The sequence below is a fragment of the Mus musculus genome, chromosome 7 (genome assembly GCF_000001635.26).
Source record: "Mus musculus strain C57BL/6J chromosome 7, GRCm38.p6 C57BL/6J".
In the NCBI taxonomy this organism is placed as follows: domain Eukaryota; kingdom Metazoa; phylum Chordata; class Mammalia; order Rodentia; family Muridae; genus Mus; species Mus musculus.
The window spans coordinates 57005770-57029281 of record NC_000073.6 but is presented as its reverse complement, the minus strand read 5'-3'; the positions used below and the strand labels follow the sequence as shown (position 1 = coordinate 57029281).

The 23512-nt window shown below is 40.2% G+C and overlaps 1 protein-coding gene and 1 pseudogene across 2 annotated transcripts in view; one reads left to right on the top strand and one right to left on the bottom strand.

Moving 5' to 3' along the window:
- Gabrg3 (gamma-aminobutyric acid (GABA) A receptor, subunit gamma 3) overlaps window positions 1-23512 on the top strand; it is a 670753-nt gene that overhangs the window by 357934 nt on the left and 289307 nt on the right. The window lies entirely within an intron of this gene.
- Gm18642 (predicted gene, 18642) lies at window positions 1748-3263 on the bottom strand (annotated as a pseudogene).

Here is a 23512-nt window from a genome sequence, read left to right as displayed (position 1 = left end):
AAGATGAAGTTTGTTATATAGACCTAAGCTAATTCTCTTTCCACATGTTTAAACCCTAAGCAACAGACAGGAATCAACTTTACAGTGGGAATTTTGAATCAGGAAATGTTAGAGACTTCTGTTTTGTAGATCTGTAAAGCAATCTGAAATCCTTTAAGCAATTGCTGAAGGCTTTTCTATGACCATGGACAGATCATTATCAAATTTCATAGCTTGGCTTTTGCCCAGGGAGTGTGATCCCATCAGCATATCTTCTCCCTCTATGCTGCATCTTAAAAGAGGTTATAATTTTTGATTCAGGTATTTCCTCTACTTGGGAATTACTAGATAAGGGAGAAGAAGGAAAAAATTGGAGACACAAAGTCACAGAAGTGAGATGGGAATTGAGACAAGTTAGACTGCTCAGTATTTATATTCAGTTCACAACATAGCATTTAACTTATCATTAATTTACTGTTGTTGAATCCCTCTATCCCTCCCCATCACTGTTTTGACAAAGTTTTTAATAGTCTTATTGACTTGTTTGGTGAACGGGGGGGGGGGGAGCAGGAGGAGGAGGAGGAGGAGGAGGAGGAGGAGAAAAGAAGGAAATAAAAAAAGCCAGATTATATATTGTGGGAATGGGAAGCAAAACTGCCAAATACCAGCAACCAAATAAATGTGTCTGATGGCTCATAGACCAAAAAAGTTCTGAAACAATAAAAACTTATTACATGGAAAATAGATTATTTGTGGGCCCTCATATTGAGTGCCAAAATTGTCAATACAAACAACTCTGACTTCAAAGAGGAAGAGAGATCATTTATTCTGAGCTAAATACAAGTGACTATTGTCTGATAACACAAATTCATTTCTTATTTTTTTTTAGATGCATTAAAGATAAGTTCTATCATGTGGTGCATCTGGGCTACTGTGAAACAAAGAACAGAAGACAGTTTTTTTGACAATAACAGATATTCCCCACTGAGCACAACAAAAGTAAATTTATCTTAGGTTAGATCTCCCAAGTTTTCAAAACACTTGCATGCAGAATTCCTGTAATTGTTGAACAAAAATTTTGCTGGAGTACCTATTGTATTTTCCCTCTAAATGTTTTCTCTTTCTTAAATTTGTTTACAATTTTTGGTGTCTCCCCACTTTCCTGGAGATCACAGCCATCTAAGCTGGCTGGAGAAATTTGTTCTTTGGAGAGAGTTTATCATTGCTTATAAGCGTAGCTACCCTGGTAGTGATCCCAATTGATTCTTCCCACTATATTTTCTCAGATTTATCCACACATTTATGATATATAAATGAGGAAAACACTGGGTGATCACCCTTCCTAAGTCAATATGGCTTCTCCTAACCAAGGCATTGGATGTGCTTTCTGGGGTTTTCCTTTTGAGGCTACAGCATATTCAGAAGGGAAGTTTACTGACACTTCCTCACTGTGGATGGAGAAGAAACAAGGGCCCCTCACCTTTGCCATCTTGATTATCAGATAGATGCTCATAGGATTTCTAAAGCAAAGGGGGCCATGGTTTTTATTTGTTTGGAATTTTTAGAAAGAGCATTTTATTTGGAATGAAAATTTAGAACCCATCTCTGCTGCTTTTTCTCGTGAGGGGGCAGTGGGTTGGACAGGTTGAGGAGATGGTCCCTTAAAGTACTTGGGAATTTGCCCTTGGTACAAAAATATTCCAAAAGCAATGTGGTGCTTCCAACCTGGGTTCCAGGCTGTGAAGAGGGGCAGACTGGCCATGACCTTCCATAGAAGCTAGGGGGGATGGGTTGGAGGAGAAGGAGGCAGTGTCGGGAGCAGGTCCCATTCGCCATTCTCCATGCGGCCCAGCTGCTCCTCCAGGCAGCTGATACACTCCCCATGTTCCTTGACGAGCACCAAAAGCACCCGAAGCTCTTCCAGCTTCCCAGCTTCATCAGTACCAGCAGGGTTGCCCCTGGGAACATCTGTAACTGCAGTAGCTGTGGAGGGTTTGGAGTGGATGTAACTGGCAGGCCTCCTCTCAGATACATTGTGCCTGCTGACCTTCAGGTCCCGTTGTTTACTGGGCACATAGGTTTCCTGTAGAGAGATGAGGATTGGATTAGCATCCTGACCGCTCACCAACCCTCTGCCTCAAGACCAGCCTCAGGTCCAGCTGTGTCAGGGTAAAGATCATCCTGGAAGAGGTCAGACTTTCTTGGCACAATCATGATGACTTTGGGCTCACAGTTGTGCTCATGCAGTTTGTAGAACCTTGAAATTTTACACTTGCTGACCTCCAAGCCCCTCTGGGGTTCTTTGCTGGTAAATTTATTCAGTAGGTGGATGTAGGAGCGGGGAGCAGGGGACTCATCTGTGATCTCAAAGTATCAGATGCTGGAATCGCCCTTGCCACAGACTAGTGTCTGGGTCATAGAAGGTCAGTAGAGCCCCGTTGCTTGAATCCAGCTCCTGAAGGGCCATGGGCTCCTCGAGGTTTTCTGGGTCCTAAAGGGCCAGTTGCCGTTCACTCATGCAGCTGAAAGCAGTGGTGAACACCTTGCCATCAGCCAGAAGCATGGCCCTCATAGGCCAGGCCCCCTCATGAACCTTCTCCCATTTTGCCACCGTGTTTCACCGCCTGAGACCGATGACTGGGAAGCTCTTGTCCTTGCAAGCTGAGCAAAAGAGGCTGCCATTGTGATTCCAGTTCACGTTGTAGTTGAGGTCAGGGTGCAAGCTGTCCAGGCAGTACAGCTCCTCTGCAGTGCCCACGTGCCACATTGTCACAACCTGTACTGAGAAGCATATGTTGGGCTGTGGGGTGCCAGGTGATGATGCCCACATGCTTGGTATGCCCCTCAAGCACACTACTGGCTCTGTCAGAGGGGAGGTCAGCCTTTTCTCTGGAATGTGCCACACCAAAATAGTGCAGTCCTCTAATCCACTGGCAATGACTTCATCATTGTGGGGACACCGGTCAGTGTCCAGAACAGGTCCCGTGTGCCCACACACTGTTGGGCAGGCCGTGTCAATGCAGCAGGTCTAATTAAGAGGAAGCACCATACAGGCACCCCAGCCACTGACTTTCACAATCACTGCCAGGAACTTGGGGTTAACTGCACAGAAGGTACTGCCCCAGGTAACTCGGGACACTGGAATGTCCTCATTGCATTCTTGACCAGCTGACAGAACACATGCAGGATTTTGCTCTACCGCATAACTTTTCTGAAGGAAATATCTTGTTACTCACTGCTGGCTGCTCTACACTCCCTCCACTCCAGGGACTGGGTACTGGGGCCATGTTTTAAAACTCAAGAGACTCTCTCTACCTCCTTCATTGGGGACCCACTACTCTGTTCAATGGATGGCTGTGAGCATCCACTTCTGTATTTGTCAGGAACTGGCAAAGCCTCTCAGAAGACAGCTTTATCAGGCTCCTGTCAGCAAGCTCTTGTTGGCATCCACAATATGTTTATGGGATGGAACCACAGGTGGGGCAGTCTGTGAATGGTCATTCCTTCAGTCTTTGTTCCACAGTTTGTCTCTGTAACTCCTTCCATGGGTATCTTGTTCCCCATTCTAAGAAGGATCAGAGTATCCACACGTTGGTCTTCCTTCTTTTTGAGTTTCATGTGTTTTTGGAATTGTAAATTGGGTATTCAGAGATCCTGGGCTAATATCCACTTATCAGTGAGTGGATATCTTGTGTGTTCTTTTGTGATTGGGTTAACTCACTCAGGATGATATCCTCCAGATCCATCCATTTGCCTAAGAATTTCATAAATTCATTGTTTTTTAATAGCTGAGTAGTACTCCATTGTGTAAATGTACATTTTCTGTATCCATTCCTCTGTTGAGGGACATCTGAATTCTTTCTAGCTCCTGGCTATTATAAATAAGGCTGCTATGAAGATAGTGGAACATGTGTCCTTATTACATGTTGGAGCATCTTCTGGCTATATGCCCAGTATTGGAATTGCTGGATCCTCCTGTAGTACTATGTCCAATTTTCTGAGGAACCGCCAAACTTATTTCCAGAGTGGTTGTACCAATTTGCAATCCCACCAGCAATGGAGGAGTGTTCCTCTTTGTCCACATCCTCACCAGCATCTGCTATCAACTTAGTTTTTGATCGTAGCCATTCTGACTGGTGTGCAGTGAAATCTCAGGGTTGTTTTGATTTGCATTTCCCTGATGACTAAGGATTTTGAACATTTTTTTAGGTGCTTCTCAGCCATTTGGTATTCCTCAGTTGAGAATTTTTTGTTTAGCTCTATACCCCATTTTTAATAGGGGTGTTTGGTTTTCTGAAGCCTAACTTCTTGAGTTCTTTGTATATAGCTAAAAGAGTTTGCAACCCCACAGGAGGAATAACAATATGAACTAACCAGTACCCCCAGAGTTCCCTGGAACTAAACCACCAACCAAAGAAAACACATGGTGGGACTCATTGCTCTAGTTGCGTATGTAGCAGAGGATGGCTTACTTGGTCATCAATGGGAGGAGAATCCTTTGGTGCTTTGAAGGTTACATGCCCCAGTATAGGGGAATGCCAGGGCCAGGAAGTGGGAGTGGGTAGGTTGGTGACCTGGGAAGAGTGAAGGGGATAGGGGGTTTTCAGAAGGGAAACCAGGGGATAACATTTGAAATGTAAATAAAGAAAATATCTAATAAAAAAAAGAAAAAAAAAAACTCAAGAGACAACACAGAAAATGACGAAGAAGAAGAAGAAGAAGAAGAAGAAGAAGAAGAAGAAGAAGAAGAAGAAGAAGAAGAAGAAGAAGAAGAAGAAGAAGAGGAAGGACTCGAGCCCTGGGCTACCTTGCCAGCAGAGTCTTGCCCAACACACGCAAGGGCCCACACGGGACTCCCCACGGGATCCTAAGACCTCTGGTGAGTGGAACACAGCGCCTGCCCCAATCCAATCAAGCGGAACCTGAGACTGCGGTACATAGGGAAGCAGGCTACCCGGGCCTGATCTGGGGCACAAGTCCCTTCCGCTCCACTCGAGCCCCGGGCTACCTTGCCAGCAGAGACGCCTGACACCCGCAAGGGCCCACACAGGATTCCACAAGGGATCCTAAGACCTCAAGTGAGTGGAACACAACTTCTGCCAGGAGTCTGGTTCGAACACCAGATATCTGGGTACCTGCCCTGCAAGAAGAGAGCTTGCCTGCAGAGAATACTCTGCCCAGTGAAACTAAGGAGAGTGCTACCCTCCAGGTCTGCTTATAGAGGCTAACAGAGTCACCTGAAGAACAAGCTCTTAACAGTGACAACTAAAACAGCTAGCTTCAGAGATTACCAGATGGCGAAAGGCAAACGTAAGAATCCTACTAACAGAAATCAAGACCACTCACCATCATCAGAAAGCAGCACTCCCACCCCACCTAGTCCTGGGCACCCCAACACAACCGAAAATCTAGACCCAGATTTAAAAACATTTCTCATGATGATGATAGAGGACATCAAGAAGGACTTTCATAAGTCACTTAAAGAATTACAGGAGAGCACTGCTAAAGAGTTACAGGCCCTTAAAGAAAAGCAGGAAAACACAGCCAAACAGGTAGAAATCATTAAAGAAAAACAGGAAAACACATCCAAACAGGTGATGGAAATGAACAAAACCATACTAGAACTAAAAGGGGAAGTAGACACAATAAAGAAAACTCAAAGCGAGGCAACGCTGGAGATAGAAACCCTAGGAAAGAGATCTGGAACCATAGATGCGAGCATCAGCAACAGAATACAAGAAATTGAGAGAGAATCTCAGGTGCAGAAGATTCCATAGAGAACATCGACACAACAGTCAAAGAAAATACAAAATGCAAAAGGATCCTAACTCAAAACATCCAGGAAATCCAGGACACAATGAGAAGACCAAACCTACGGATAATAGGAATTAATGAGAATGAAGATTTTCAACTTAAAGGGCCAGCTAATATCTTCAACAAAATAATAGAAGAAAACTTCCCAAACATAAAAAAAGAGATGCCCATGATCATACAAGAAGCCTACAGAACTCCAAATAGACTGGACCAGAAAAGAAATTCCTCCCGACACATAATAATCAGAACAACAAATGCACTAAATAAAGATAGAATATTAAAAGCAGTAAGGGAGAAAGGTCAAGTAACATATAAAGGAAGGCCTATCAGAATTACACCAGACTTTTCACCAGAGACTATGAAAGCCAGAAGAGCCTGGACAGATGTTATACAGACACTAAGAGAACACAAATGCCAGCCCAGGCTACTATACCCGGCCAAACTCTCAATTACCATAGATGGAGAAACCAAAGTACTCCACGACAAAAACAAATTCACACAATATCTTTCCACGAATCCAGCCCTTCAAAGGATAATAACAGAAAAGAAGCAATACAAGGACGGAAATCACACCCTAGAACAACCAAGAAAGTAATCATTCAACAAACCAAAAAGAAGACAGCCATAAGAACAGAATGCCAACTTTAACAACAAAAATAAAAGGAAGCAACAATTACTTTTCCTTAATATCTCTTAATATCAATGGACTCAATTCCCCAATAAAAAGACATAGACTAACAGACTGGCTACACAAACAGGACCAAATATTCTGCTGCTTACAGGAAACCCATCTCAGGGAAAAAGACAGACACTACCTCAGAGTGAAAGGCTGGAAAACAATTTTCCAAGCAAATGGACTGAAGAAACAAGCTGGAGTAGCCATTTTAATATCGGATAAAATCGACTTCCAACCCAAAGTTATCAAAAAAGACAAGGAGGAACACTTCATACTCATCAAAGGTAAAATCCTCCAAGAGGAACTCTCAATTCTGAATATCTACGCACCAAATGCAAGGGCAGCCACATTCATTAGAGACACTTTAGTAAAGCTCAAAGCATACATTGCACCTCACACAATAATAGTGGGAGACTTCAACACACCACTTTCTTCAAAGGACAGATCGTGGAAACAGAAACTAAACAGGGACACAGTGAAACTAACAGAAGTTATGAAACAAATGGACCTGACAGATATCTACAGAACATTTTATCCTAAAACAAAAGGATATACCTTCTTCTCAGCACCTCACGGGACCTTCTCCAAAATTGACCATATAATTGGTCACAAAACAGGCCTCAATAGATACAAAAATATTGAAATTGTCCCATGTATCCTATCAGACCACCATGGCCTAAGACTGATCTTCAATAACAACATAAATAATGGAAAGCCAACATTCACGTGGAAACTGAACAACACTCTTCGCAATGATACCTTGGTCAAGGAAGGAATAAAGAAAGAAATTAAAGACTTTTTAGAGTTTAATGAAAATGAAGCCACAACGTACCCAAACCTATGGGACACAATGAAAGCATTTCTAAGAGGGAAACTCATAGCTCTGAGTGCCTCCAAGAAGAAACGGGAGACAGCACATACTAGCAGCTTGACAACACATCTAAAAGCCCTAGAAAAAAAGGAAGCAAATTCACCCAAGAGGAGTAGACGGCAGGAAATAATCAAACTCAGGGGTGAAATCAACCAAGTGGAAACAAGAAGAACTATTCAAAGAATTAACCAAACGAGGAGTTGGTTCTTTGAGAAAATCAACAAGATAGATAAACCCTTAGCTAGACTCACTAAAGGGCACAGGGACAAAATCCTAATTAACAAAATCAGAAATGAAAAGGGAGACATAACAACAGATCTTGAAGAAATCCAAAACACCATCAGATCCTTCTACAAAAGGCTATACTCAACAAAACTGGAAAACCTGGACGAAATGGACAAATTTCTGGACAGATACCAGGTACCAAAGTTGAATCAGGATCAAGTTGACCATCTAAACAGTCCCATATCACCTAAAGAAATAGAAGCAGTTATTAATAGTCTCCCAACCAAAAAAAGCCCAGGACCAGATGGGTTTAGTGCAGAGTTCTATCAGACCTTCAAAGAAGATCTAATTCCAATTCTGCACAAACTATTTCACAAAATAGAAGTAGAAGGTACTCTACCCAACTCATTTTATGAAGCCACTATTACTCTGATACCTAAACCACAGAAAGACCCAACAAAGATAGAGAACTTCAGACCAATTTCTCTTATGAATATCGATGCAAAAATCCTCAATAAAATTCTCGCTAACCGAATCCAAGAACATATTAAAGCAATCATCCATCCTGACCAAGTAGGTTTTATTCCAGGGATGCAGGGATGGTTTAATATACGAAAATCCATCAATGTAATCCATTATATAAACAAACTCAAAGACAAAAACCACATGATCATCTTGTTAGATGCAGAAAAAGCATTTGACAAGATCCAACACCCATTCATGATAAAAGTTTTGGAAAGATCAGGAATTCAAGGCCCATACCTAAACATGATAAAAGCAATATACAGCAAACCAGTAGCCAACATCAAAGTAAATGGAGAGAAGCTGGAAGCAATCCCACTAAAATCAGGGACTAGACAAGGCTGCCCACTTTCTCCCTACCTTTTCAACATAGTACTTGAAGTATTAGCCAGAGCAATTCGACAACAAAAGGAAATCAAGGGGATACAAATTGGAAAAGAGGAAGTCAAAATATCACTTTTTGCAGATGATATGATATTATATATAAGTGACCCTAAAAATTCTACCAGAGAACTCCTAAACCTGATAAACAGCTTCGGTGAAGTAGCTGGATATAAAATAAACTCAAACAAGTCAATGGCCTTTCTCTATACAAAGAATAAACAGGCTGAGAAAGAAATTAGGGAAACAACACCCTTCTCAATAGTCACAAATAATATAAAATTTCTTGGCGTGACTCTAACTAAGGAAGTGAAAGATCTGTATGATAAAAACTTCAAATCTCTGAAGAAAGAAATTAAGGAAGATCTCAGAAGATGGAAAGATCTCCCATGCTCATGGATTGGCAGGATCAACATTGTAAAAATGGCTATCTTGCCAAAAGCAATCTACAGATTCAATGCAATCCCCATCAAAATTCCAACTCAATTCTTCAACGAATTGGAAGGAGCAATTTGCAAATTTGTCTGGAATAACAAAAAACCTAGGATAGCAAAAAGTCTTCTCAAGGATAAAAGAACTTCTGGCGGAATCACCATGCCAGACCTAAAGCTTTACTACAGAGCAATTGTGATAAAAACTGCATGGTACTGGTATAGAGACAGACAAGTAGACCAATGGAATAGAATTGAAGACCCAGAAATGAACCCACACACCTATGGTCACTTGATCTTCGACAAGGGAGCTAAAACCATCCAGTGGAAGAAAGACAGCATTTTCAACAATTGGTGCTGGCACAAGTGGTTGTTATCGTGTAGAAGAATGCGAATCGACCCATACTTATCTCCTTGTACTAAGGTCAAATCTAAGTGGATCAAGGAACTTCACATAAAACCAGAGACACTGAAACTTATAGAGGAGAAAGTGGGGAAAAACCTTGAAGATATGGGCACAGGGGAAAAATTCCTGAACAGAACAGCAATGGCTTGTGCTGTAAGATCGAGAATTGACAAATGGGACCTAATGAAACTCCAAAGTTTCTGCAAGGCAAAAGACACCGTCAATAAGACAAAAAGACCACCAACAGAGTGAGAAAGGATCTTTACCTATCCTAAATCAGATAGGGGACTAATATCTAACATATATAAAGAACTCAAGAAGGTGGACTTCAGAAAATCAAATAACCCCATTAAAAAATGGGGCTCAGAACTGAACAAAGAATTCTCACCTGAGGAATACCGAATGGCAGAGAAGCACCTGAAAAAATGTTCAACATCCTTAATCATCAGGGAAATGCAAATCAAAACAACCCTGAAATTCCACCTCACACCAGTCAGAATGGCTAAGATCAAAAATTCAGGTGACTGCAGATGCTGGCGTGGATGTGGAGAAAGAGGAACACTCCTCCATTGTTGGTGGGATTGCAGGCTTGTACAACCACTCTGGAAATCAGTCTGGCGGTTCCTCAGAAAATTGGACATAGTACTACCGGAGGATCCCACAATACCTCTCCTGGGCATATATCCAGAAGATGCCCCAACTGGTAAGAAGGACACATGCTCCACTATGTTCATAGCAGCCTTATTTATAATAGCCAGAAGCTGGAAAGAACCTAGATGCCCCTCAACAGAGGAATAGATACAGAAAATGTGGTACATCTACACAATGGAGTACTACTCAGCTATTAAAAAGAATGAATTTATGAAATTCCTAGCCAAATGGATGGACCTGGAGGGCATCATCCTGAGTGAGGTAACACATTCACAAAGAAACTCACACAATATGTACTCACTGATAAGTGGATATTAGCCCCAAACCTAGGATACCCAAGATATAAGATATAATTTGCTAAACACATGAAACTCAAGAAGAATGAAGACTGAAGTGTGGACACTATGCCCCTCCTTAGATTTGGGAACAAAACACCCATGGAAGGAGTTACAGAGACAATGTTTGGAGCTGAGATGAAAGGATGGACCATGTAGAGACTGCCATATCCAGGGATCCACCCCATAATCAGCATCCAAACGCTGACACCACTGCATACACTAGCAAGATTTTATCGAAAGGACCCAGATGTAGCTGTCTCTTGTGAGACTATGCAGGGGCCTAGCAAACACAGAAGTGGATGCTCACAGTCAGCTAATGGATGGATCATAGGGCTCCCAATGGAGGAGCTAGAGAAAGTACCCAAGGAGCTAAAGGGATCTGCAACCCTATAGGTGGAAAAACATTATGAACTAACCAGTACCCCGGAGCTCTTGACTCTAGCTGCATATATATCAAAAGATGGCCTAGTCGGCCATCACTGGAAAGAGAGGCCCATTGGACACGCAAACTTTATATGCCCCAGTAAAGGGGAACACCAGGGCCAAAAAGGGGGAGTGGGTGGGCAGGGGAGTGGGGGTGGGTGGATATGGGGGACTTTTGGTATAGCATTGGAAATGTAAATGAGCTAAATACCTAATAAAAAATGGAAAAAAAAGAAAAATGAAAAAAAAAAGAAGAAGAGGAAGAGGAAGAAGGGGAGGAAGAGGAAGAAGAGGATGAAGAGGAGGAGGAGGAGGATAAGGAGGAGAAGGAGAAAAGAAGGAAATAAAAAAAGCCAGATTATATATTGTGGGAATGGGAAGCAAAACTGCCAAATACTAGCAACCAAATAAATGTGTCTTATGGCTCATAGACCGAAAAAGTTTTGAAACAATAAAAACTTATTAGATGGAAAACAGATTATTTGTGGGCCCCCATGTTGAGTTCCAAAATTGTCAGTACAAACAATTCTGACTTCAAAGAGAAAGAGAGATCATTTATTCTGAGCTAAATACAAATGACTATGGTCTGATAACACAGATTCAGGTGGTCCCAAATTATATGTTCCAATACAGAAGAGGCTGTAAAATTTTATAGAACAAAGGAAATTTAGCTGGAGTGCCCATTTGTATTTACCGAGCAAATGAAAGTCATAAATCACACCTTTCCCCAAGGACATCAGTAAAACCATCAAGTTGGCAAATTACAACAAAGCAGGGAAGCTTACTATAGGTTCCATGTGGCATCTGAGGGCACTCTTGGTTTTAGAGTTGTTGTAAAGCTAGTTGTCTGTTAATACATTCCAAAGGTTTTACCTGATAGTTGAAAGGATATTATGTCAGACACAGAGGTAACCAATAAACAATTAAGGACAATAAAGATAGCCAAGGTTAATTACAACTTTCCACAGTCACAGAGTTCTAACCATTTAATCAGCCTTGTAGAATCTTTAACACGTGGATGATTATTTTTCTTAGAACTTTAGTTTACAATGTGTTAATCCCCCAAAAAAGCACTTATCTACAAACAAGTGATACTTCCCATATCTTATACCCCTTCAGGGCTGAAGGGATAAAGATAAAACTAAGACATTTCATTTATTGTTAATATTTTGTATCTATTTTAAATGCATTTTTATCATTTCCCTTTCTCACATGTTCCCCTCTTTTATCCCCAATTTACAGTCTCCTCTTTGTAAACTTTAAATGTTACATTAAATGTGTTAGGTAAGCATAAATATATGAACACAACCTGCTGAGTCCCTTCAGTGTCCCCTGCATGTATATGTTCACAGGGCTCATCTCTTGGTACTGGTTACACAATCAGGGGCTCATCCCTGGAGAAAACTAATTCTCCATCTCAGCAGTTGTACTGGTTTGTAGTTCTTCATTGCATGTTTGGATCCTGTGAAATTTTTCTCATCTCCCTTAGGATTTGACCTGGTGTTCTTTTTCCTCTCTTGTCATGTTGTTGAGACTTCCTGGCTGTAGTTTCTGTCATGTTCAAAGGAACTCATGACACATGGCTGACTGTGGTGCCTATTAGCATACCAAAGTGCATGCTGGACTCCAGGCTCACTCAGTACCTGTGTCTCTTCTCATATCTTCTCACATAACCCCTTAGCCTAAGCCCCAGGACGTAGATTCCCCTCACCCAGCTTCTGAATTCTATATAACCCTGCCATTTTGCCCATCAGCTCTTTTGACCTTCTTAGTCCCCTCTCTCTTGCCCCTCTCTCTTGGTCTTCCTCTCTTGCTCTCCCTTTCTTTCTTTCTTCTCATGGCCTGGTTTAGTCTATACATTTTTCTCCCTGCTCTCGACTCTTCCAGACACCTCTAACTGTACTCGTCTCCATGTTTAAAGTAAAAATGTTCCTTCAATCATACCTTTGGATGGTCATGTCCTCACTTTATACAGTTTTCCTGTCATATGTAGAAGGCATAATCTTAGAGCAGATTTCCTGATCTTGCAATTTTTCACCCCTCCCATTTCCACAATGTTTCCTGAGCCTTAGGTACAGGAGTTGCATTATATATGTAATAATTTTGGCTTGGCAACTGTACTGGCTAGTTTTGTGTCAACTTGACACAGCTGGAGTTATTACAGAGAAAGGAGCTTCATTTGGGGAAATGCCTCCATGAGATCCAGCTGAAAGGCATTTTCTCAATTAGTGCTCTGGGCTGGTAGTCTTGGGTTCTATAAGAGAGCAGGCTGAGTAAGCCAGGTAAAGCAAGCCAGTAAAGAACATCCCTCCATGGCTCTGCATCAGCTCCTGCTTTCTGACCTGCTTGAGTTCCAGTCCTGACTTCCTTGGTGATGAACATCAGTATGGAAGTGTAAGCCAAATAAACCCTTTCCTCCCCAACTTGCTTCTTGGTCATGATGTTTGTGCAGGAATAGAAACCCCGACTAAGACAAATTGGTACCAGCATAGTGGGGTATTCCTGTGACAGCCTGACCATGTTTTGGGGAGGACTGTGGAAGGACTTTGGAATTCTGGGCTAGAAGATCCATTTCGAGTTAAGAGCTCTGTGAGACATTATGTAGGAGCTTGGAAGATAACGTTGAGAACAGTGCAGAAAATGGAGGCCTGACTTGTGAAATTTCAGAGGGAAGATTAAGGACTCTTTTCAGGGCCATTGCTATTTTTATTGTGAAGATTCTGTGGTTCTGGTTAGCTGGGGCTGAAGAATCAGCTGTGATTAACAAGATAACAGAACTACTAGAGTGAAACCTTTGCATTACTGGGACTATTGATGCTGGTTAGCTGGAGCTAAGAAATTAGCGGTGACTAAGAAGAGACCAGCATCATTGAGGTGAAATCTTCTGGAAAGTGTTATCTGAGAGCACAGAGGCTGTGTTCCAGAGATAGCCAAGGTTGTACCTTGTGCTGTGGATGGACTTAGTAATGTGTAAGAATTACCCAGGTGGTACTGGTTTTGAAGGCATGAAGGGGTCATGCAGAGCAGCTGAGGCTCGGCACTGTGAGAGGCCATGGAAGGCCATTGGTGAAGGAGCAGCCTCAGTTGCAATTGATGGCCCAGGACTGAAGCAGTCATGCAAAAGAGTTGAGGCTTGGCATCATGAAGAGAGCCTATGAGAGGCTAGTGTTGAAGCCTAGTTACAGTGAAAGACAGCAGCGCTTTGGAGATGCCAGTACCATGAGATGACAACCAAGAACAGCAGCAGCAGTGGAGTACAGTCAGCCGGAGCCTAGAGGACAAGCTGTGTGCTACAAAGGACAGGGCTGGAGAAGTGACCCAAGCCCTTGGAGGAGCCCAGAAGATTGTGATTGAATCCCAGACATTGGACAGTTGGAGTTTGATTTCACTTTTGATTGTGACTGTGCCCTGATGTTTTTCCCTCTTGAAGGAAGTATTTGAGTAGAGCCCACAGTTGAGAGACTTTTAATTGTAAAAAGACTTTGGATTTTAAAAGATATTGGATATTTTAAAAGAATTTAACTTTAAATATGTAAAAACTGTGGGACTTTTAAAATTATTTGGATCTTGGGGATGAATAAAGAACTAAGAGTTGAGGCTTACCAGTGATGTGTTTGTGTGTCAAGTTGACAAGGGGTCAATAGTACTGGCTAGTTTTATGTCAACTTGACACAGCTGGAGTTATTACAGAGAAAGGAGCTTCATTTGGGGAGATGCCTCCATGAGATCCAGCTGTAAGGCATTTGCTCAATTAGTGCTCTGGGCTGGTAGTCTTGGGTTCTATAAGAGAGCAGGCTGAGCAAGCCAGGGGAAGCAAGCCAGTAAAGAACATCCCTCCATGGCTTCTGCATCAGCTCCTGCTTTCTGACCTGCTTGAGTTCCAGTCCTGACTTCCTTTGGTGATGAACAGCAGTATGGAAGTGTAAGCCAAATAAACCCTTTCCTCCCCAACTTGCTTCTTGTTCATGATGTTTGTGCAGGAATAGAAACCCTGACTAAGACAGTACCCAAAACACATTGGCTTGACTAATTGTGGCTTTCTGTAATGGTCTCCATCTACTGCAAAAAGAAGTTTATACTCAGTTGTTGGAATAAGGATGAAATTTTAGAATGCAGTTAGGAGTTATATGGGTCTAAGAAAATGACCTATTAGATACTGGTTACTAGCCATGTGTAGTTGGATAGAATTACAAGACCGGGCATGATTTCCCTTCTGTTTTGTGTGCCTGTATCCATTCTGGCAGCTGCTGAGTATCACTAGGATGTGTCACTGTTACACCTTTAGGGATGCTGGTCAATGTGGTTTATAAGGCATTACAGCTGGGTATGAATACACTCACTGCCTTCCTTCTTTTAGTTGCTTACAGATTGCCTTCCAGTATTAGGTGTGAATGAAAATTTCTGGGGGAAAAAAGTTGTGAGATTGATTGACTGATTGCAACTTTAGTGCTGGGCAACTTCTTCCACCCTTTCCCTAATTCAAGTACAGGAGTCCCTGACTTCAGTTCCTTGGTTGGGTGTAAGTCTCAACAGTTTCCTGCAACACAAAAGTCAAATAATATCTTGGGCTTATAGAATAATTCCCTTATCTGGATTTAATGTCCTCTCTGATATACTCTCCAACATATTTTAAACTTGCTTTGACTTATGACTTTCTTGGTTCTATAAACTATAAAACATGGTAAACTGCTTCCAAAAAGAAACATAGAGCTTAGGGTATCCTAAATCTATTCCTGGACCACTGTCTTTCAAAATGGTCCCAGAATAGAATATTTGTTATTTCCATCAAGGTTTTGTGTTAACATGTAAAAACTAGTCCTCAAGAAAGAGGCTTTAGGGTCAGTTCCAGCTATAATACTCAAAGTTCTCTGGGCAAAGTGTGTAATGTCTTCAGCAATAAAGACTTAACTTCAACTGTCAGGAGGCAACTAAAGGCAAATAGCAATATATATCAATAGTCTATATTGTTAGGAAAGTCTCTTGGAGTCTCCTTACAACATGTAAGGAGGTTTCCCATGCCTTGTATTAGAGTTGTTAGATAGTCTACTGGTTCTGGCAGAGCATTATCTTGGGAGAGCATTATCACCCTGAGTGATAGTGATGCAATTTCATTTTGTGTGTGTGTGTGTAATTTCATTAAATATGACATAAGTCAATCCACTGTTTCCAAATTTATTATTTCTTTAGTGTTATTTTTTTCTTCCCTCTCTGTCTTTCTAAATTCTCATTATCTTTCCCAAACGAAATACTTCTACCTATTTTCCCCAATACTTATCTGTTTCATAATTACACTCTCAGAAGCTGTCCCCTCATCCTGATCCCTTTTTACTTTTTTGGTTTCTGTAGTTATTCCAGGTTATATTCTCACATCTGATGATTTGTCGCTAGGAGCCTCAGATGGGTTACCTTACTCAGAAGTATATTTTATACTTCTTTGTACTTGCAAATTTAATTATTTATTTTTCTTTGCATCTAAATAATATTCACAGTGTATATGGAACATGTTTTCATTATTCGTTCATCAGTGAAAGATATTTTAGGCTATTCCATTTCCTAGACACTGTAAATAGAGTAGTAATAAACAAGGTTATGTAAGTGTGGGGGGGGGTAGAATGTTGAGTCCTTTGGGAATATGCCAAGGAGTTATATAGCTAGGTCATGTGATAGATTTATTTTTAGCTTTTTGAGAAATTTTCCATACTGATTTTAATTGAGGCTACATCAGTTTGCAATCCTATCATCAATGAATGCATGTTCCCCTTTCCCCACATCCTTGCTACATCCATATATATATCTATATATATAGATATAAATATAGATATGGGATATATATGAAAGATTATATATGTATACATACATATATTATATGTATATAATCTTAGCCATTTTGCCTGCGTGATATGCAATCTCAAAGTTGTTTTAACTTGCATTTCTTTGATTGCTATCAATGATGAGAACTTTTGTGTGTGATTTTTCTTCTACTGAGAACTCTCTGCTCAGATTCATAGCCTATTTTTAAATTGGGCTGTTTGTTTTCTTGACTCTGATTTTTGAGTTCTTTATATATTCTGAATATTCATTCTCTGTCAAACATATAACAGGATAAGATTTCCTCCCGATCTATGGACATCTTGTTCATTTCACTAATTGTTTCTCTAGCTGTTATAGATTTATTTTTTTAGTTTTATGAAGTTCCACGTATTAATTATTTATTTCAATTCCTTGGCAAAAGTAATCATGTTTGAGTCATTTCCTACACGTATATCTTGCAAGGCTCTACCTCTGTTTTCTTCCAGTTCAACACTTTATTTGCATGTTGATGTTTTGTATCTATTTGGACTTAATATTTGTGCAGGGAGGTAGATACATGTCCAATTTAATTCTTGCACAGGTGGATATACAATTTCTCCATCATCATTTGTTGACAATGTCTTTTCTTTAGTGTGTTTGTAATAACTTTGTCCAATGTCAGGTAGGTGTAGTTATATGTAGCCATGTTTGCATCTTTTATTTTGTTCTATTGGTCTGTATATCTGTTTTTATGCTAGTACCAAGTTTGCTCTTAATTAATTTTTTTATTATGATGCCTCTGAAGTCTGGAATGGTAATTTCTTCATTATGTTTTGGCTCAGTATTGTTTTGGCTGCCCACATCTTTTGTAGTTACAAGTGAATTTTAGGATTCTACTGTAAAGAATGTTGTGGCTATTTTGATTAGGATTGCATTGAATCTGAAAATAGCTCTTTGTAGCATGGTGATTTTCACAGTTTGTTTGTTTTTCTTTCTAGAATTTATTGGCTATTTTCTATTCAACTCCTTTCTAAAATATTGCTTCTAGTATTCTTTATAGGACCAATATTCTTTATATCCTGGTTGTGATATGGAAAGTTTTTTATTTGTCAACTATGACAGTTTTGTAAGTTTAGGTTGGCATTCATGGTCATTTAGAACTTGAAATGTATTGCTTCAGCCTTTTCTTATTTTCAAACTTTTCATTGAGAAATCAGCTGTTAGTTTGCTGTGCTTCTCTTTATATTTGACTTGTGAGGTTTTTTTCCTCATACAGCTTTCAGTGCTACTTTCTTCCCTGAATATCTAGGGTTTTAACTATGATATGCTGTAGGTAGATTCTCTTCTGGTCTTGTCTTTTTGTTGTTCTCTCTCTCTCTCTCCCTCTCTCTCTCTCTCTGTGTGTGTGTGTGTGTGTGTGTGTGTGTGTGTATGTGTATGTGTATGTGTTCTTAGTTTTAGGGAATTTTCTTGTATGATTGTGTAAATGATTGGGTTTATGCCATTGGTCTGGAATTCTTCTCTCTCATATATGCCCATAATTCAAAAGCTCCAATTTGGTCTTTTCATAGTGTCCCATAATTTTTATATGTTCATTTCCTATAACTTTTTATTCTTCATTTTCTTTTCTTCTGTGGACTAATTCCTCTACTTTATCTTTGATTCCTAATATTTTATCATATACTTGATTCATTCTATTCATAAAGATTTTTGAGTTTTTCATCTCCATTATCATTTCAGAGTAATCTCTCTTTAATGCCTCTATCTTTTTATTGAATTTAATTCTTAAATTCTTAGTTGTCTTTGTCATTTCTTTAAGCCTTATGTGTGTGTCTTTCCTTGAGCATTACTTGGTCATTTGCTCTCTTGGGCACTGAGCTGTCTAAACCTTTTTTAATCTTCTTAAAATCTTTGGTGAAGTTTATGAAATTTTAAGTTCTATGTGCTAGGTTTTAACTGGCAATTATCACTGGAGAACATATTTATAGGATTGATGGGTTTGGAGAGGATTTTATTTTGGGGTTGTTTAAGGGAAATGCTTTCTGTTTCAGAATACAAAGTGGTTGAATTATGGAAGCAGTATTGTGCCTTCCTACTAAGAGCTTCAAAGACAATAGAACTGGAAGCCACACAGACTATGGAAGCCCAGTTCAAGAGACTTCATAGGGGAACAATACTATCTATTGGGATATAGAACTTCCCTTCTTCTTTATTTGGAAACACAATTTTTCATATAATATATGCTTGCCTTTCCCCAATTCCTTCCAGGTCTGCTCCACCTTTCCACTAACCCAAATCTGCATTCTTTCTCTCTCATTAAAAATAAATCAAAATTGTATAATTATATATATATGTAAAATCTCCAAAGAAAAAGCACAAGAAACACATAAAGATAGGGAGATACACAAATTCATACAAAGAAATTCCACAAAATCCAGAAACCATATTATGTAAGCAAAAGACCTGTAATGTTTAAAAATGAAAAGAGAGAGAGAGAGAGAGAGAGAGAGGAAGGAAGGAAGGAAGGAAGGAAGGAAGGAAGGAAGGAAGGAAGGAAGAGGGGAAAGCCCAGACAAACATCATCAGCAAATAACAACAAAAACCCTCCCAAACTACCCTTGAGATTGTAGTGTTATTGTATACTTCAACGTACACGTAGTGTAGATGACCATCTACTGGTGGGCATGGAGCCTGCCTTTATGTGTGATTTGTATACTCATTGAGACTGTTGGAGAAAACTAATTTTTCCTTTGCTAGCAGTTATCAATTAAAGATAGCTTTTGATTTTCAGTGAGGGGCTTGTGCGCACTTCCTTTCTTAGAGCTGGGATTCCATCTGCGTTTGCCAAATCCTGCCATGTGGAAGGGATGGTGTGACACATTTCTCACCCTTGGAGCAGAGCTAGCAGGGCATGGGCTTCTACGAGTATTGACAGTTGCTAGGCATAAGGCTTGTTTGTATAATAATGTACATGTTTTACATTATTATTTCTCTTCTTCAGCAAATGTTCTCCCTGTCAAGATTAATGACTCCATGATAATTAGAAGCAGTATGAGTCCAAGAGGTGAGGGTATGTCCATTGTCCTTAGCATAATGGTAAATGCTGTGACTTCAGGACAGCCCTTAAGGCTGTGGGATAGGACTCTGAAAACACAAGTTCAAGAATACATAATTTCTCAACTATGCAAAATAGAAAGATGCAATATGAATTATATGAGGGGCTTCATAAAACAACAAAGGAAGCTGCACTAATGAAAAAACCTTGTCAAAAAGATACAAAAGCAGCAGATTCCTGAGTTCAAGGTCAGCCTAGAACAGAGCTAGTTTAGTCCCAGGCATGGAGGAGATTCTACCCAGCTAGCTTATTGTCTGTGCTGATAAAGGCAGGCAGATTTCTTATGTTTAACAAAATGTACTTGCTGCTTTTTCTAAGAATCAAGGGGCTAATGTAATAAAATGCTGATTCATATAATACGAAATCTTAAAATAGTTTTGACTTGCATCTGTTTGATGACTGAATATACTGAACATTTCTTTAAATGCTTCTCAGCCATTTGTATTTCATCTTTTGGGAACTCTGTTTAGATCTCTACACCAATTTATGATTGGATTATTTATTTTTTATTCTCAGGATTTTTAAAATTTGTATATTTTATATATAACCTTCTATCAGAATTATAGTAGATGAAATAATGTAGATGGCAAAAAATATATTCCAGTTTTCCAAATGATACTGTCCTTTGTCATAAAGAAGTGTTTCAATTTAGTGAAGCCCCGTGTATTAATTGTCTTAATGCCTGTGCTATCAGTGTTCTGTTTAGAAAGTCTTTTCCTGTGACATGTGTTCAAGACTATTCCTCACTTTCTCTTGTATCAGATTCAAGTATTTAGCTCTGTATTGAGGTCCTTAGTCCATTTGAAGTTGAGTTTTGTGCAGGGTGATAAGTTTAGGCCTATTTGAATTCTTCCTTGTACAGCCATCCAATTTGACCAGCACTATTTGTTAAAGATGCCATGTTTTGTCCAGCATGTATTTCTGTCTTCTTTATCCAAAATCAGGTATGTGGACTTATATATGTCTTGTGATATTTTGGCTCCGAATATAGCTCTGCACTCATCTGCAGAATTTTTCTGAGACTATTACAAAATAAATTACTAATTTCTTTGTTGAAAGAGTTTATAAGATAACCTCATCGACATGGCTAGTAGTTATCACTCTTATACATAGCTCAATGAAAAAGAGCAAAAGTGTCAGAAAGAAATACAAAATGTTAGAAAGGAAAATGACACTGATAAGATTAGTATTGCAGCCAATCCTTGTACTAGAAGAGGGGCTATAGCTGTAAAGCAAATCGGGGATATTAAGGGGGTACAAATCTGCACTGGAGTAAGGGAAGCATGCCTCAGGGCAAGACCCCACCAAGATAGGCATTCATCAAAAAGAAAGGTCTAAGAAAATAACAAAAGCATAATGCAAATATGAATGAAGGGACTCAGGTTTCATCCCAAACTGGCAGTCAGACTTAGCAGTGTTATCCACATGGTATTAGATTTTGAGTCACAAGGTATATGAGTAATTGGATCATGGACCTTTTCCCTCAGTTTTAGGGAGTTGCTGAGGCTGGATAGTGCATAGCAGGTGAGTCTCTACATGAAGGTGATGAGTGGGCCAGAGGTCCTGAGAGACCATTATATGATATTGTTCTGTTTAATCCAATTATGTTTGGAGCCCCAAGATATTAGAGATGCCAAAACTGTGAGTCATCTCAGGGAGAAATGTACATAGAAACTGGAACCAGTCCAAGAGAGAGATGCATCTTGATGGCAGCAAAGCTCAAAGGATAGAGCCAGCTAAGCCCTTTGATACCAGACATTGAGCTATAGGATTTGAAGTTTTCCCTGCTGTGTTTCAACCTCATTGTTTCCACACTAAACTTGGATTCTTCCATTTTGTGATGTTCATGGATATCCTGAGCCATTGTATCTTAGAAGTATGTAATTTTCTGTAATTTTACAGGGGTTTTCAATTAATAGATTAGTTTGAGTCTCAGAAAAGACTTGGCATTTAGACTTTAGGAGTCTGTGAAAGACTATGGGAAATTTTGATGTTGGTCTAAATGCATTTCGTTTTATGATATGGTCATGAAATTATGGGAGTTGGGAGTAGAAGGTTATGGCTGGAGTGAAATGTCCCTTATAAGTCTCGCACATTTAAATACGTCATCCCTTCTTGGTAGATGTTTGTGGAGAATAAGGTTTATGACTTTGCTGAGGGAAGTATGTCATCGAAGGTAGGCTTTGAGGTTTCAAAGAATGTGTAGCATTCAAGTTAGCCTTCTCTGATTTCTGTTTGTGGATTAAAATATGACCACTTTCTTGCTGCTCCAACACCATGCCTGCCTGCCTTCTGTCAAATTTCCTATTATGATGGTCATGAACTGTTATTCCTCTGGAATTGTAAACCCCAAATAACTCTTCCTTCTATAACTTGCCCTGGTCATGATATTTTATCATGGCAATAGAAAATTACAATAGCCTCAGAAGAGACAGGTATATCATGGTCCTGTCAGCAAAATCTTGCTGGCATATGCAATAGTGTCTGAGTTTGGTGGCTGTTTATGGGATGGATCCCCAGGTGGGGCAGTCTCTGGATGGTCCTTCCTTCCATCTCGGCTCCAAACTATGTCTCTGTAACTTCTTCCATGGGTATTTTGTTCCCCATCCTAAGGAGGAACAAAGTATCCACACTTTGGTCTTCCCTCTTCTTGAGTTTCATGTGTTTTGCAAATTGTATCTTGGGTATTCTAAGTTTCTGGGGTAATATCCACTTATCAGTGAGTTCTTTTGTGATTGTGTTACCTTACTCAGGATGATATCCTCAGTGCCTGGAAAATACAGAAGTGGATTCTCACAGTCATCTATTGGATGGAACACAGGACCCCCAATGGAGGAGCTAGAGAAAGTACCCAAGGAGCTGAAGGGGTCTGTAACCCTATAGGAGGAGCAACAATATGAACTAACCAGTACCCCCAGAGCCTGTGTCTCTAGCTGCTTATGTAGCAGAAGATGGCCCAGTCGGCCATCAATGGGAGGAGAGGCCCTTGGTCTTGCGAAGATTATATGCCCCAGTACAGGGGAATGCCAGAGCCAGGAAGCAGGAGTGGGTGGGTTGGGGAGAAGGGCAGGGGGAAGTTATAGGGGACTTTCAGGATAGCACTTGAAATGTAAATGAAGAAAATATCTAATAAAAATCCAGGGATCCACCCCATAATCAGCTTCCAAATGCTGACACCATTGCATATACTAGCAAGATTTTATCGAAAGGACCCAGATGTAGCTGTCTCTTGTGAGACTATGCCGGGGCCTAGCAAACACAGAAGTGGATGCTCACAGTCAGCTATTGGATGGATCACAGGGCCCCCAATGGAGGAGCTAGAGAAAGTACCCAAGGAGCTAAAGGGATCTGCAACCCTATAGGTGGAACATTATGAACTAACCAGTACCCCGGAGCTCTTGACTCTAACTGCATATTTATCCTAGTCAGCCATCACTGGAAAGAGAGGCCCATTGGACATGCAAACTGTATATGCTCCAGTACAGGGGAATGCCAGGGCCAAAAAAATGGGAATGGGTGGGTAGGGAAGTGGGGGGGGGAGGGTATGGGGAGCTTTTGGGATAGCATTGGAAATGAAATTGAGGAAAATATGTAATAAAAAATATTTAAAAAAAAAAGAAAATTACAATGAAGACACAGGTTGATTTTATTGAGATGAATCCTAAATATGTGAAATTCTTTTGTTGGTTGCATGACTGCTGTAGACACAGCCAACTGGAATGGGATGTAGGTTGTACATCTCAGCCTAAGATTTGGGGATAGTGCAGGGCAGGCTCTTTAGACTGGTACAGAACCCTGGATGTGGAACCCTGGCTTTAATTGTGGATCAAAGTGAGTGGGGGTAGATTAGAATTAAGCTAGACTCACTAGATCAAAGGATGTGTGCACCA